Here is a 15,718-nt window from a genome sequence, read left to right on the forward strand (position 1 = left end):
GACGAAGGTATGAAAGCCAGACCTGTCTGAAGGCCTCAGAACGCACAATGCCAAGGGCAGAAGTGAGGTGGCCCAGTTCACTCAGTCACAGAGGCACAGAATCCCCTGCCTCGGATTCCGCTCTAGCCCACTGAGGTGGGATGCCGCCCACCCGGGCTGGGGAGGGCAATTCAATTTAGTCTGCAGACGCAAATACCACTCTCCTCTAGACGTGCCTAGAAATGTTTAACCTGCTCTCCGGTATCTCGTGATACAGTCAAGGTGACACATAATATTGGCCGCCATAACCATTATAGCTATGACCTTTATAAAAAATGTTACAGGATATGAATTTTTTTGTTTGTTTCCCTCCTAAGGAGCTTTGACTCATTATGGGTATTAAATCATGTCTTATCCATGCTTTTGGAGCTGGAAATTCAGTTTATTCTTTCAAAGATTTAGAACTCCCCATTTCCAGGAATCCTAGTCCTTGAACTACCTTCCAAACCCCAAGGTGAATGTCACAAATAAAACACTTTTCAGCTATTACAAAATGGATAGGCGAGAGCCCTTTGGGGTGGGGGGAGGCGAGGATCCTCCTCTGCAATCTCACATTCTAAAAATAGACTTGACTTTTGGATTTTTGCTTAATAAAAATACATTTTTCAATGACACTGGCAACAGAGAAGAAAAATTTCAGTATCAAGTTGAGACTTGTGGGAAAAGGGAGAGAATAAAAGTTTCACTGTGCTTTTTGAAAGTTCTGGTATTGACATTTCGCCATACTGGCTGACTTGTGAGCGTGCTGGGGTTGGGGAGGAAGGAAGGAGGAGCGCTGGCACCAGTCATTTAATATGTCACTTATTACTCAGCTCTGACACCAAGCGCACCGGCTGCAGCGCAAAGACCGACTCGCAGGGCTGTACGGGCTGCGGCCGGGGGGAAATGCCCCCGGCTTCTATGGTGCCTCTGAGTAATTACTGAATCATCTCTTTACTGCAGTGAAACTTCGCGGGGACAGTGTTTGTTGTGGGGCAGAGACGGGGAGCATCATCCTGCGCCCTCTTGGGCAGCACCTGAAGGGCTGGGGTTCTGCAGAGGTTGACGCAGGTCCCTCTCCACAGAGCCGGCGCTCGCTGCACGGCCCAGAGAACAAAGTCACGGATGCTGCTCCTCTCACAGGAACACCCAGTGGCCAGTGCCTCTGCTCCTGGCTTGGTCCTTTCTCCTCCCCTCTTGGAAGAGTGACTGGGGAAGAGGAGGCCCTGCAGCGTAGGAAGGGCACAGTCAAATGTGGCTCCTTCTCCCTCCCCCAAAATAGGACTCACCCTTAGCTGGATTCAGACTTCTGCCTTCACCACTCAGGGCAAATTCCTTCCCTCCTCTGAGTACTGTGTACTTATCTCTAAAACAGCACCTACGATTCCCACCTTGCCCAGGGCCAGAACCGCATGTGTGAAGTTGCACCCTGAACCTTGGAAGGACTTCAGTGCCGTCCTTAATATCATGCTGTGCTGCCTTGAGGTAGCCACCTACCTCTCTGATGCTTTTGTGCTCACAAACGCCATCATATTACCTGACGCTGATTGGGATGGGGAAACTTGACCGACTGATGCAGATCAAAAGACATACCTAATTGATTGATGATAGATAGATAGATAGATAATAATCTCCTATTGACTGGGTTTCCCCATAAGAACCCTGACTAAGGCAGAGATGTACCTCAAGTCAGTGTTTCCTAAACTCCATTTATTCACACATCATTGTGTCTCTGCCCATCACAATGTTATTTCTTTCTTTCTTTTTTTTTTCATTCTTTTGCATTAAAATAAGTGTATGTACCACTACGGTGATGGAAAAGGTCAACACAAAAATAAATGTAATAAAAACAAAATAACGTGCTTGAACTCCGTTGCCGACCCCGGCACAGACTCCACGCTGCAGGCTGTTTTCTTTAGTACAGAGGGAAGTGGGCAAATGGCCGCTGGCATCCTGATGGTACCACCTGAGACCTCTCCCTGCGCGGAACTAAAAGGATTGAAAAGGGAGTCACCCTTCCACAATGTGATTCAATGCTGTCACGGCATAATGCCAGGTTCCCATCAACCACCTCCCACCAGGGGACTGGGCCGCACCCTGTGGGAAGCATTTCCCTAACACCCGCACCTGCCAAATGGCCCTTGTCTCCAATGGATCAGTGCTCTTGTTCAACAGGTAGAGAAAGTGGAGCGACTGATCTCTATCTTTCCGTCATGTGGTGTTTGTTCGAGATTGATTCCAGAACTCCCTGCCAGGATCCCAAAACCCGTGCATGCTCAAGTCCCTTCTGCACAGCGATGAAGTATATTTTACATATAACCTGTCCACAGCTTCCTGTGTACTACAAGTTCTATCTAGATTACTTATAAAACCTACTACAATGTAAATATCTGCAAATAGTTTTCATATTGTATTGTTCAGGGAGAGTGACAAGAAAAAAGCTTATCCACGTTCAGTATGGCTGCAGTATTTTTCTCAAATATTTTCAATCCACAGCTGGTTGCATCCAGAGATGCAGAGACAGAGAGCCAACTGTACTCTGTGGGACACAAAGAGCTCCCACCTGCGTCTCCCTTAACCATGCCAAACCCAGGAGCACCTACCATCTTTCATCCTTCCTCCCCTGCGTGCAGCATGGGGTTGGCTGACCTAAGCTGGACTCATCTGGGGTGCTTGTCTGGGTGGCTCCGATCCATGTCCCTCATTCTCCTGGGACTAATGAGTTAATGGGGACCTGTTCTTCTGTGGCAATGGTGGACAAGGAAGAGCATAAATGGCCACACAGAAGCGTAAATGGCCTACCTTCCAAACCCTAGCTCTGTCTTTTCTGCCCACAAAGCACTGATCAAGGAAAGCCACTTAGTCAAATCCAAAGTCAAAAGCAAGTAAATACTTCTTCCCATGCGGAGGTCATGGCAAAGAGACAACTGTTGGCAGGGACAAAGAATTAGGACCAATATTGCAATCTATTACATTCAGTGTCTCATTTGATCATTTTGGAAGCCTCCATTTGACTGTCCCTTATAGTCAAATGCAGCATATCCAATAATAAAGTCAAACTCTTGTATTTATGGGCAACTGACTCTCAACAAGGGTGCAGAGACCGCTTAATGGTCTTTGGTTTCAACAAATGGTGCTGGGACCACGGTGTAGCCACAGGCAAAGAAGTTGGACCCAACTTCATGTCATATAAAAATTAATTAAAAATGTGCCATAGACATACATGTAAGAGTTAAAACTACAGAACTCTTAGAAGAAAACACGGGAGTAACATTTCATGGCTTTGGGTTAGACAAATGGTTTATGAAACATGACACAAAAATAGGTGAATTAAAATTAAAAATTAAGAGCTTTTGAGCTTCAAAGGACACCATCAAGAAGACTAAAAGGCAACCCAGAGAATGTGAGAAATATTTCAAACCATATTTTTTTTTCCTTTCACACGGTCTTTTTATCGGCTTCGTAAAGACAAAGAAAACTGCAAACAAGAATTCCTTAGCCACCGCAAATACAGCATCAATGGAGTATGCACGTCTTCCAGTAAAAAAGGACAGTATAAATAACATCTCCAAGCGCCTCTCCAGGGACGTCTGCACGTCTACTGTGGGGCACACACAGCACAGAGGGGCGCACAGGCTGATCCCGGGCAGTGTCCTATCACGCTACCCTCAGAAACGTTACACAGAGTTGGAAAAAGCCACAGCTTGCTCAGCTTCCGACAGAGAGAGAATTCAGAGTCCATGTGATCTCAGAGAAGTGATGGGGCACCCAACTTTGCTGGGTGACCCCCAATAAAAAGAGAAACAAAAAAGCAACACAACCAAAAAAAAAAAAAAAAATCCAAAACCAAAAAAATCCAGTAACCAACAAGGCACACGACAGGCCGGGGTGGGGCTCGGTGGTAGAGCCCTGGCCTCGCATGCATGAGGCCCTGGGCTCCAACCCCAGCACTGCAAAACAAAATCCACACAACCCCCGACAAGAGTTTTTTAAAACCCATGGCTCATGGTAAAAAATAAAATCTGAAGTGCTTTTCAAAATGTTTTTAAAACCTTTAAAAATGGACTGTGGTTCCTTAAAAAGATAAGTCTAGTAATGAAGCCACCTGGGGAGTCAGAAGCTGTCGGGCTGGGTTGACAAGATCAGGACTGAAATGACTACGGAAGGGGGCATACGAGGAGGTGTGTCCTTTACACACCAACGGTTCAGCGGGGCTCCCAAAATCTTTAAATACACAGCCATGGGAAGGACGATCCTGAGCAGGAAGGATTTTTACTCGTTGTGTGTAGCGTAACTGTCACGGTTGTCTCTGTAGAACCCACCTGAGCTGCGGTCACCGTAGCCACCACCCTGACTCCGACTGCTGTGTAGTCTCTGGAGCCTCCACAGCCCCCACTTCGGGACTCAAACCTGCCACCCCCATAGCCTCGGTCCCCTCAGCCTCTGGAGAACCCACAGCCCCTGCCCCTGCCTCCACAAAAGAAGCCCCGGCCTCCAGTAGAGCCACTTCGGCACCCTCGGGCTCGGCGGTCAGATGACGTGCCAGCCTGGTCAACTCGGATCTGTCGCCCACCCACAGACTTTCCACTCATGGCCATCATGGCGTCCTTGGCATCATCGATGTTCTCAAAAGTGACAAAACAAAGCCTCGTGATCGCTGGGTCTCCCTGTCTTTCACCACCACTTCGGAGATCTGTCCGTATTTTGGGAAGACCTGCTCCAGGGACTGCTCGTTGGTGTCAAAACTGAGCCCTCCCACGGAAAGTTTCCCTTCTTCTGATGCCAGGGTGGCCGCTGAGTCGGGCAGGACCCTGTGGGGAGCGGGAAGACGGCACACCACACCAACCCGAGCCTCCTAACGCGAGTCTCAAACCATATTTTTAATAAAGGGTAGTATTTAGATACCAGAACTCAACAAGAGAAAGACAATTTTAAAATAGGCAAAGGATTTAAATAAACAGTTCTCTAAATAACATATGCAAATGGACAAAAGATAAAAAGATGTTCCACATCATTAGTCATTAGGGAAAAGCTAATCAAAACCACAAGAAGGAACCACTTCGATCAGGTGGCTAAAATTAAAAAGATAACAACAAGTGTTGTCAAGGATGTGAAGATATTGGAACCCTCAGACAAGACTGGCGGCTTTGTAAAATGGTGCAGTCCTTTGGGAAACAACTGGCAATATCTCAAAATGTTCAACATAGATTTATCATATGACTCAGAAATTTCACTTCCAGGTATAAACCCAAGAGAAATGAAAACATATCCACACAAAAACTTGCACTTGGGTATTCATAGTAGCATTATTCATTCATAGAGCCAAAAGGTGGAAACAACCTAAATGCCCATCAGCAGATGAACGGATAAACACACTGTGACATGTTCATATGGGGGCATATTATCTCGCAATCAAAAGAACCAGAAAGCTGATACATGCTACAACATGGGTGAACCTTGAAAACGTCATGCGAAGTAGAAGAAGCCAGACACAAAAGGTCACATGTTCTGTGCTTAGATTTATAGGAAATATCCAGAACAGGCATATCTCTCAATAGGTTGCTAGTTGCTAGGGAGCAGAACAGGAAGTGGGGAGTGATTCCTAACGAGTATGGAGTTTCTTTAGACAGCAACAAACATATTTGGGGGTTGGGGTAATGGTTGCATGACTTTGGAAATAGACTAAAAATTATTTAACTGTGTACTTTAATCATTTTAACTGTGAATTTTGCTGGGTACAGTGGCACACACCTATAACCTCAGGTACTCAGGAGACTGAGGGAGAAAAATGTCAAATTGGAGGCCAGATTCTGCAACTCGGTGAGCTCTTGTTTCAAAATAAAAAATAAAAGGGACCAGAAATGTAGTTCAGTAGCAGAGCATCCCTGGGTTCAATCCCCAGTACCACAAAAAAAAAAAAAAAAAAAGTGAATTTTATGGTTTATGTATTAGATCTCAATAAAACTGTCATTTTTAGAACTGAATTTTAAAAACAATGCAATTAGAAATGGACAAAAGACATTTCCCCAAAGAGAATTATGGATGAGCAATAAGCATATGACAAGATGTTCAACATCATTAGCCATTAGTTTAAAATCACAGTGAGATGTGAGACCAAATCTATCAGAATGGATAACACAACAAATAGCGAAGGAAATGCCGGAGAGGAGGCAGAGAACGGAATCCACCACAAGTGCTGGTGGCAATGAAAAACAGCAAAGTCACCCTGAAAGGTCACTTAGCAGTTCCCTTCAAAACTAAAAATGGATTTACCATAGGACCCAGCTATGGTGTGGGTAAACTGAGCACTTATCTCACAGAAGTGAAAACCAGTGCCCAAATGTTCCCATCACAGAACTTCATGATAACCCCAAACCAGAAACCATCCAATCATCTTTCAAGGGGCAGGTGGTCAAACTATCTGTGGTTCACTCAGATCCTAGATCACCACCCACCAATAGAAAGAGTTAGCTCATCAACACACACGCTCACCGGGATGAACTGGAAACGGTACCTGGTGAGAAAAGTCAGCCTCAGAAAGATGCGCACATGCTGCGTGTTTCCGTCCATGTAACATACATGAAATGACATAAGCAGAGAAAGAGAGCAAATCACTGACTCGCTGGGGTTGGAGGGGGTGGGGAGGGGCGGGCGTGCCTGTGAGCCGGGCAGGGGAAACGCAGAGGATCCTGACTGCAGAGGCAAGCGCGTGTGATCACATAGCACGTGGCTTCGCACGCCCACCCACACATCCACACGCGGATGAGGATTCTGAGTGCGTCCTGCAGAATACGCCCAGGTTGTTTTTCCGGTTTTGATGTTGTGGTTGCGTGAGACAAGGTGTGACCTTGGGGGAGGGTGTCATGGGCCCTCTCTGTACCTTTCTTTGAAATCCTTGGTCGACTTATAATTTCAAAATATAGGTGTCAAAAAAATCTAAATTTCTCCTCATCTAAAATTGATTCCTCTTTCCAAATTTCCTAACTTCACATCCACAGCTGTGGAAACCCCAGAGGCGTCAGCCCAGATTCCTCCTTCAGGCTGAGCACCAGGGTAGACCAGCAATCTGGTGCTGCAGGATTAAGAAAAACGTTTATGGAGGGTTTCCTCCGTACCAGGCACTGCTTCTACACTTTTCGTGCCTGGTCTGATTGATCCCTCACATCACCTCTGTTATTATTCCCATTCTAATGGTAAGGAAACTGAGGATTAGAGAGTTGATGGCTATGGCCAGAGTCATGCAGCCATTCTGTGCCCAGAGTTCGCGTACTCTTAACTCACCAGACTCGAAAGTCACCCACTCATCTTAGCCACGGCCTCAGCTCAAGATTTCTCTATTCTTTGTTTAAACCAGAAATCCATATAGGAACCGGCCGACTAGTCTCCTGTGTCAAGCCCCAATGGAAGGAAGCAGCACCCGCACACACTTGAATGGCAACCCTCGGTTCCTCATGCAAAGAATTTTTTAAAGTATTTTCATCAACTGGAATATGTAAATATTCAGTGTGTTGCAACCAAAGCATCAGCTTAGAAGGATTCTTGTATGATATGTATTCACAGTGGCATGTTATATGAAACGTATGGATTTGAAACTATTGCCATCCCAGTCTCCACACTCTGCAGCAATTCCATTCAAATGCTTCACACGCATCTTGGACATCATTATGTCCACAGCTCGCATCTAACTCAGGTTTCCAGGGCCAATTATCTTCATGTATAAATTATTTGAAAAGTAGTCCTCTTGAGTTCATACAAAATACTATCCATAAAAAGTTTATCCCAAGTTAAAAAGATCTATTCACATAATATCAAGATGTAGGATTTTTTAAAATTTACTCTGTGAGTCAATAGTCTTTAGTGCTGGCTGTGGGGACGTTTTTAAATCTGCCAACACTTTGATCCTTGTCCCCTACCCCATGCGCATACACACACACACACACACACACACAAATACATATATAGTGATTTTACTTGGGTACTAGGACTAAAGCTCCTCTAGGGATTTTGACCAGTAGGCTTGTGCTAGGAGCCACTTCCTAAGACTGTAATGAGGACTCAACAATGTAAGTTAGGGCTTCTTGATGGACACACAGTATCGCCTGCAAAGCTTTGTAAAAATACTGCTGCCCAGGCTCCAGCCTCTCCCCAGGATTCTAAATTTCTCTGGGATTAGGCACCCAGTGTTCTTAGTTTTAATAATGCCCCAAGAGGACCACATCTGCAGCCAGAGTTGAGAATCTTCCATAGTACGACTTAAGGTAAGTGTGCTCTCTAAGCCGGCTTTTGAAAGCTCTTCTACCCACATCCAGCATCTATGGTGGTGAATTTACATCACCCTCCCCACCACCCCAGCCACTGAAGTCTCCAAAACAGAGATGAATCTGTTTTTCTCTGTTTCTGTTGTTTCAGTGACCTCTATAAGTATCCAAAGGTAGCACTGACAGAAAATATTTTAACCTAATTTGACTTCCCTAAAATAGTACTGGGTTGTCCTAAATAAAGGAATTGAAAGAGTGTCCCACAGGGTGAGAGATTTTGTCAGGACTCCACTAGAAAGCAATTCCCCTTTTTCTGAAAGACAGACTGGGAAGGAACGTAACTTTATTTTTCCACATATGTTTAGCAACTTCCCTTGCTTGGAGGGATTACTATAACTAGGTACCATGTTGTTTATTGACCTGATCTCACTAAATCCGAAAAGTACATAGAGCACACATAATTGTGATTATTCCCATTTTGCAGAGGGAGAAATCAAGGCGTGGAGTCATTGGACCAAGGGTACCACTCAGAGGGTGAAGGGAGGCAGAGGTGTCCCAGGCCTTCTGAGTACAGTGATGTACCACCCGCTTCTGGCCCAGGGCCCTCAAAATGCTTGCACAAGAGACACCAGGACTTATGTTCAGGTATTCCGATGAACGCATGGTGGACAACCTAACATCCTGGAGAGAGGGTCAGTGGACGTCTTCCCTCCTCCCCACCGCTGTGGTCCAGTCCAGGCACCCCTGGCTCCAGCATTCCCCGGTTCCTGGCTCTGTGACATCATAGACAGCCTCCTGTCCACTCTGCCAGCAGCAGGTGAGTGAGGCTCCCAGGTTAGACGCATGTGGGAGGGGTCGTCTTTCTGCACTGGAAGAAGCCATTCCCCCGCCTCTCCTGGAGCCTACTCACTTCACTAGAAAGCAGACACCGCCCCTCGGGTGCCTTGGCCCCTTTCATTCTCTTGGTCCCAGTCTCCTCTCCAATGCCCAAAGGGCTCCCCAGTTCCAGAAGCCTTCCTGCTGGGCCCCATTGACCTTGCTTGTTCTGGTCATTAGCAGTTCACAGCCCACTGGGATCAACCCCAGGGTCTTTTCTTTGACTCCTGCTTCCATCTAGAGGCAGGCACTGGTAGTGCAGGAAACTTCCCACTCTCCCCCACGTCCCCCCAGGGGGCCTTCAGCATCCACATCACCATTTGTATTTACTAAGCCTTCCCAGCGAGCCGGAAGGCTGTGCTAGGCACCTTACAGCATTCATTAGTCCTCACGAACACCTCTTGCTGTAGATTCTATTATTCGGCCACTTCACAGATCAGAAAACCGAGGTTCGCAGGGGTTATAAATTCTTCTAAATTGTTCTCCTAATAAGTAGGTCTTCAAGAATTACGCCCCAAAGAATGTGCCCATAACTGTCTCACTGCTTTCCCTAAGAGTATGTCCATTTTTGAAGAGGGGCCAAAAGTCCAAGATTCTCTGCTCTCAACACTCGGGAGAAAGTGGTCCTATTCCCCCCTTTCCTGTGAAGTTACCCGGTAAAGATGTGGCGGGAGCCTCAGCCCTGGATCCAGACAAACCTCCACGTGGAGTCCCCACTGCTGGATCCATTTTTAAATGAAAAAAGCCAGTCACAAAATACAGTGCTGATAAGCTACCGTGTGCATGTAAGAGACGGGGTGGAGGTGGTTGAAACTTGTATTTCTTGTACAAACCTAAGCTGCTTTAGAGCAAGAAACCTCCCTTCCGCATGTGAGAGAGAACCAGGACGTACTTCTGCTGAAACACGGGGTGCTGGCCTGTGTGCAGAGCCTCTGGACACAGGGTGGGCAGGTGCTGAGCGCCTGGGCTGCTCATGCGCCAGAGGCGGGGGTGCTCCTGCTGCGGCCCTTCCACCGGGAAGTGTGGCTGCCAGCATGCCCCTCTCCCTTCCAGGAGCTGGGTCGTGTGGCAAAGTGTCATCAGTGGGCACATGGGTGTGATGTGGTCTGCCGCCCTCGGTACAGGGCACTCCGTCTTTGCCCAGGAATGTGGGCGCTTCTCTCTGTACTCAGTCTCCACCTCTTGCTCCTCCCTCCACCACGTCTGCAGGGAGGATTCTCCAGGCTGTCTAGATCTTCACCACTGTCGCCGTCTTCCCTGAAAACGCTGTTGCCTTGTCGGGTTCACAGAGGTCCAGTTTCCGGCTGAGTGTGCGTCTGCCTGGCCCCTTCTTCTTTTGGTCTTCGAACCACTTGTCGCACCATCCGTTGGACTAGAGGCTGCCTGAAAGCATTTGACTCTAGACAACAGAGATACCGAGTGACAGGAAGCAATCTATGATCATCTAGATATTTTCAGGAGGATCTGAAAGGCTCTCTGGAACAGCCACCAGGGTGCCCCGGGCATGACTCTGCTTTAGAGAGCGAGGCTACCTGTTCCTTTGGCTGAGACATGGATTACCTTCACCGGGTAGCCCAGTGCATCATGGAGCATTAGCCCTGGTGCGGACTCCCCTGTTGGCCAAAATTAAATCCAAAGGGGTTCTATCAGCCACAGTCTCTTGAGTTAAAGATTTTAAGTGGTTCAGTTGTTCCCCAGGGGGTGGGCTGTGCTACTGACAAGGTCACCCAGGGAATGAGCACCTTGGGGTCCAACACCCTGTCCTAGGTCCATTCCACCCATCAGTAGGTACAGCCTAGTAAGTGTCTTATTCCTTCCGACCCTGCAAGAAGCCATCATCCACTGAACAGGGCTGGGGAGTCACTCATTTGGAATGAGCTAAGCATTCCACGCAGGACGGTGAGTCTTGGCCCCAGGTGGCACTGGAGAGTAGGGTTTCCACATAAGAAGCTGCTGTACATGTATCCCTGTCCATCCATGTCGTAGACAATCCCCCTGGGGAGTTGGGAGGAGGGTCAGAAAGGCATTGAGTGCTGAGGTCTCCTCAGAGAGACGCCACTGGACAGATGTGGACAACTGTCCTTCCGACTGGAGAATCGTCCCTTCAATGACCTTTCTGCCCACAGTAAACACCAGTGTCCTTATGCTGAGATTGCACATTCTCCAACAACAGAGGAGCTCTGGTCCTGTTTCGATTTCAGGCATCAGATACTTTATGCAGGAAACCACAAGATTATTTTAAATTCTAGTTAATATTGAGGACTGAAAATGATCAAGATAGCAACACTGATGTTTCCCACTCCAACTTATTTTTTCTAAGTCTGTTATTTCAGGTCTGAATCCTTTGCAAAGACAAAAGAAAAGAAAAAAAAGAAAGGAAGACTTCCTTTACTCAAGGCTTGGTCTACCCCAGAATATTTTTCAAAAGGGTTCTAAAACCCTTCAAGTATCCCATTGGTTCTTCTTCACTGTGTGTGTGTGTGTGTGTGTGTGTGTGTGTGTGTGTGAATTTTTGTCCCTAAGAGAAAGGTTTTCAAAATAGTTTTATGTGGTGTGTTTCCTATTTTTCTTCCCTTCTGAAGTTTGTTTGTTTTTTTTTTAATGTGCCTAAGTGGATTATTTAAATATTCTGGTCTTTTCCATTCTGCCATTTTTAAACACTTATCCACATTGCTGAAGGCCAACAGTTAAAGGAACTTATTATTACAAATACTCCAGTCCAGGACAATTAGTAACAGACTTCTGAATTGCACAGAAACGTTTGACCTTTTGCAGCTTGGAAAGATTCTAAATATTTGCATTCAAGTCTCACTTCGGGTTTAAACCCAGCCTCTCTGGATTCACCTTCTGGTGTAGGAATTTTAGGGCATACAGTGCTTTAGGCCTGTTCTTTTCTAGAAAAAGCCCCCCTGAAGAAAGTATTTAGGCAGCCAGAGGAGGGTGTAGGGGAAGTATAAGTGGGTGGTAAAGAAAAAGTTGGGTGGAGACAGAAAGAAAGAGGCAAAGAAAGTAGATTTCAAGGTTTGAGTAGGAGTAGGAACTTTATTATTTTACCTGCTGAGGCCAGAGCATGCCAATTAAAGAAACCCAGAATTAAGTGTTCGGTGTTTTGTTTTGGTTTGGTTTTTTTCTTCTTTTTTAGAGACCCTCTTAAATCTCATTTTCTTCAACTTTTTTTTAGTTGTAGATGGACACAATACCTTTATTCTTTTTAATATGGTGCTGAGGATCAAACCCAGTGCCTCACACATGCTAATGAATGCTCTCCCACTGAGCAGCAACCCCAGCCCAAATCTCATTTTATTTTAAAAATCAAAAGTTTTTCATAATGGTCATGGTAATTCTAAGCCACTTAGTGAAATTTTGCTATTTATCAAAATAAGTGCAGATGAGTACGCAGAGTGGAATGGTGTATATGAAGGAGGAATTTTTCCAGAAAGAAGTGATAGCTTTAATGTAGAGGAGACCAGGATCAACAGGAAAGGGTTTACTGCCATTGATTAAAAATTTGTACTCAGGCACAGCACAGTCTTGAATCCCTTAGCCAAGCAGAGCCCGAAGAGGCCATATCATCAATGACCTGGAAATCACAGTCCAGGATGCAGGCTAAGAGAAGGCGCCTTGTTTTAAGACAGAGCATGTGCTCATGAAGGTTTTGGAGGACAAGTCAACATTTTAGCCATGTCCTTCCTACAATGGGTCACAGGTCTACCAGAACTCCAGGCCTACTTCTCAGGGCCAACCTAAGGAGGCTTGGCCTGGGGGGCTCATGATGCCACTCTTGGCCTGTGAAGCACTTCCTTCCACCCCAGCGATCCGGAACAAAGCAACCCCGTGAGGCACATTTGTGGATGAAGAAAATTGCTTCTGCTAAAGCAAATTAGCAGAAGATCAAGCAGATTAACAGCAAGGATATTTGCTAAATGGTGCATCTCCAAAACCAAATATCCAACTGCCTGATATAAAGTTCTATTTGTAAATCCTGGAAAATAAATTCATTAAAGAGAGCTCAACATCTACTTAAAGAGAGCTCAGTGAAATACATCACAACTTAAATTGTGTTGAAAAACTCATCTGGAAGCAAAACCAAAAAGGTCCCTGGAGACACAGGGGTCCATGCACCCAGTGAAACCAGCTCCTGGTACAAGGATCCCACACAGAGTGACATCTGTGTGTGCCCAGCCTACTACTGCACCCAACCACAAGGAACAGCTTATGAGTAGAGGTTAAAGATCAACTGAAGGGGAGAGAGATCTATCCAACAGTCAGAGAAGGCTCAGGAGTTCATTCAGCAAATACCTGTATAGTACTTGTTCTGTGCCCAGCCCTGGGGAATATAAAGTGTAGGGAATATAAAGACGAATAGAAAAACAAAAGCCACCATTCCTGCCTCCCTGTGAGAGTATATTTGTCTATCTTGAATTTCATTTACTTCTGTATCTCCAGCACCAAACTTTACCTAATACATAGTAGGTTCTCAATGAAAACATGCTAAGGAAATGAGAAAAGCTCATGGACTACCATCCAGATCGTTGACAACTAAATGGGAGTTACAAAGTTTCCATGGAACAGTCATGCAACATTGACACTGAGTCAAGCATTCACTGTACAATAAGTGACTGTGACATAGGAAAACATGGTGGCGGGGTGGGGTTGTTATGGGAGCACAAGGGAGAGGTCCCGAACTCATCCCAGGATTACGAGGCAGCTTCCTGTAGGCCCTGGGCTGAGCCTCGATGTTTGATGGGTCTAGGAGTGAGCTGAGAGTATTCTGGGTGCAGGGAACAGCGTGTGAACAGAATCCTTCAGTGACAGGCGAGGGGGCTGGAGAGTGAAACCAGAAGTTCGGATGAAGAGATTGGCAGTGGGATCCCAAAAGCAGTTGACTCTGCAGACCTGGGAAGCCCTGAAAGATCTGAGGCAGGACTGCCATGATGGATTTACATTTTGGCCACTGGCTTTAGGTAGAGGCGAACAAGCCAATGGGGAAGTGTTGACAGGGGTCCAGGTGAGAGGTGATGGTGACTTTGCTATGGTGAGGGAAAAAGTAGTGATGGATGGAAGCCAAGAGACTGAAGTTATCTGCAAAGTCAAGTAAAGACTGACCAAAGTGGGAGGAAGATAGGAGGCTGGCGGGTTTCTGGATCTGGAGACAAAGTGAAGAAAAGAATCACTCTGCAAAATAGGGAAGGTGGGTTTGCAGCGGACAGGGAGGGAACCTAGTCCAACCAGTAGACAGCAGAACTACAACTGAGAGTCGCGCAGTGGGCTGTGTCCTACAGGCTGTGAACAAAAGTTACCACCCAACTTGATATTGACACCAGTGTCTGCAATTGCTGCTTCATTCAACTAACATTTATTGGGCTGCAAATTTAGCCCATTATAAAGCACTTGCTTAGCAAGTGCAAAGCCCTGGTTTAATCCCCAGCACCATAAAAAAAAAATCAAAATTTATTGCCTGTCTATACTCTGCTAGGTGCTGTTATTATAGACTCTGAGAACAAAGCAATAAACAAAACAGATGAAATCTGTGACCCCATGTGACTTATGATGTAATAATGAAAGGAAGCAGACCCTAGGAAATAAATGGACTCAATAGTGCTAGAAAATGACAGAAAAGTACATGGGAAGGAGATCTGTAAGTGCTGGGTGAAGGATACAATTTTAAATGCAGTGGATAAAGAAAGCCTCACTAGAAAAAAGTCACTCTCAAGCAAAATTTTGAAGGTAAAAAAAGGAACATTTTTTTAGCTACTTAAGGAACAGCGTTCCTGACAGAGGGTAAAATCAACACTAACTCCTGAGTTCAGAACTTCGTGTGCTTTCAAATCAGCAAGACACATCATGTGCTTGGGATGGCAGCAGTGCCGGGTTGGTAGCAGGGATTGTGGTGGAGTCAGTGGTGGCAGTTGAGGGGGGCGAGGAAAGAGCTGCGGTGAGAATACAGAGCACCTTAAGAACCAAGTAAGAACTTTGGATTTTCTTCTGAAGAGTTTGAGAAAATTTGGTGGGCGGGGGGTGTGGTCATTAAGAGAAAAGTATCTTGGGCATTTACTCCCATATGTTTACAATTTCATTTTTATCACGTTAGGTAGATATATATTTCCATCTCACAATATTTTCCTTCTAACTTGAAGCATCTTTTGTAATTTGGATCTTCTGAAGAACAAATTCCTTTTCCTTATTTTTAACTTTTTTTCTTGTCATGTAAGGATCAGACCCAGGGCTTTGCACACACTAGGCAGGTGCTTGACCATCAAGCTACATCCCCAATCCTTTTTATTTTAAAATATCTTCATTTCACTTTAAGGATTGAAGCATATTTTCAATAAATATGGAGTACTCCATTTTTTTTTCTTTCTGGATTCAAAGGTGTTACTCCATTGTCTTCTAGCTTGCATTGTTTCTGGTGCAAAATCAGCTGCAATTCCTGTCCTATTTTCCTTTTTAAATTCTTTTTAAGTTCTGGTTGCTTTAAAGATTCAGGGTTTTTCCTTTTGTTTTTAGCTTTCAGACTGAAGTATCATTTTATGGTTTTCATGTTTGGGTTTGCCAAGCACCTGTGT

General features: G+C 45.5%; 1 pseudogene; it reads right to left on the reverse strand.

Moving 5' to 3' along the window:
- Positions 1-4,290: 4,290 nt before the first annotated feature.
- Positions 4,291-6,588, reverse strand: LOC124964047 (cold-inducible RNA-binding protein-like; annotated as a pseudogene).
- Positions 6,589-15,718: the final 9,130 nt, after the last annotated feature.

The sequence above is a fragment of the Sciurus carolinensis genome, chromosome 14, assembly GCF_902686445.1.
Source record: "Sciurus carolinensis chromosome 14, mSciCar1.2, whole genome shotgun sequence".
NCBI classification, from domain to species: domain Eukaryota; kingdom Metazoa; phylum Chordata; class Mammalia; order Rodentia; family Sciuridae; genus Sciurus; species Sciurus carolinensis.